Source organism: Otolemur garnettii, unplaced genomic scaffold (assembly GCF_000181295.1).
Source record: "Otolemur garnettii isolate 467f Iridium unplaced genomic scaffold, OtoGar3 scaffold00262, whole genome shotgun sequence".
In the NCBI taxonomy this organism is placed as follows: Eukaryota; Metazoa; Chordata; class Mammalia; order Primates; family Galagidae; genus Otolemur; species Otolemur garnettii.
This window is the reverse complement of record NW_003852657.1, coordinates 901,515-902,735: the sequence shown is the minus strand read 5'-3', so window position 1 is coordinate 902,735 and position 1,221 is coordinate 901,515.

Sequence of the window (1,221 nt, the reverse complement as noted above, 5' to 3'; positions counted from 1 at the left end):
GATGTTAGCACAAAGGAAGTTAAAGCCCAGCACATGTTTATATGGGCATAAGGTTAATCCTGTTAGGCAAGAGTAGTTGTGCCTGGAGCCAACCATTTAAGAAGTATTTCTCAAGACCTTACTATATGCCAGGTGCAGTTCTAAAATATACAGCAAACATATAAAATTAGGAATGCTTACATTGCACTGGTTAATATATACCTCATCTCGTTATATGATTTAATTTAAAAAATGTAAAAACAAAATATATAGCAGACAGCAAATCAGACAAAGTTCCTGCCTTCTGAAACTGTCCTTCTAGTCAGGGGATAAAGACAATACACCATAAACAAAGATTAAGTATAAATATAAATATATATAACCAGATACTGATAAGTACTATGATGTAGATACACAGAAAAGCATAGTAAAGAGTATAATGTTTTCAGTCTTAGTGTAATATTCATTGTTAGCAAAAGGAGAAGACTCTTTGATACAGAAACCTTTGAACAACATCTAAAGAAAAACAAGAATGGAACAAGTGGGTATTTGAGAGAAGAGTTTTCCTGACAGAGAGAACCACAAGTACAAAGATCCTGAGGCAGGAGCGTGTATGAGGAGTTCAGGGACTGGAAAAAAATGCCAGTGAGTCTGGAATGAAGAGTTTGAGGGAGACAGTGGTAGGGAGATGAGGGCAAAATGTAATCAGGTGATTAGATCATGCAGTCCTTTGAGAACTGTAATGAAAACTTTGGATTTTCCTCTGAGCGAGACAGGAAACCACTGGAGGGTTTTTAACAAAAGAACAGCATTATCAAATCATCAGGCTTCTGTGTGGAGACTAAACTGTAAGGAGTAGGGGGAAAGGGTGGAACCAAGAGAGCAGTTAGGATGCTAAAGGAATTGAAGTGCGAGATCATAGTAGCACATGGTTCTGAGTAGTGGTAGCAAAGAAGCTGAGACATTGCTAGATCCTGGATTGACTGTTACAATAAAGCAACTTGTGTTTTAAATAAAACTGAGACCCCTTCTATTATGCTCATGCTATCTATGTTCACCCAACTTCCCACAGATGTTTTCAGATTTGCCTAGATTTTAAGGCATGACAGACTATTTCTTCCTAGTGCTGTAACACAGTTAAATGCGCTGAGTTAAGTTATTGCTGTGATGCCTCTCAGGGAAACCAGAGTAGTGGTCTGTTAGTTTCAACTGAAAAGTACCATTTTTTTTTTTTTTTTTTTG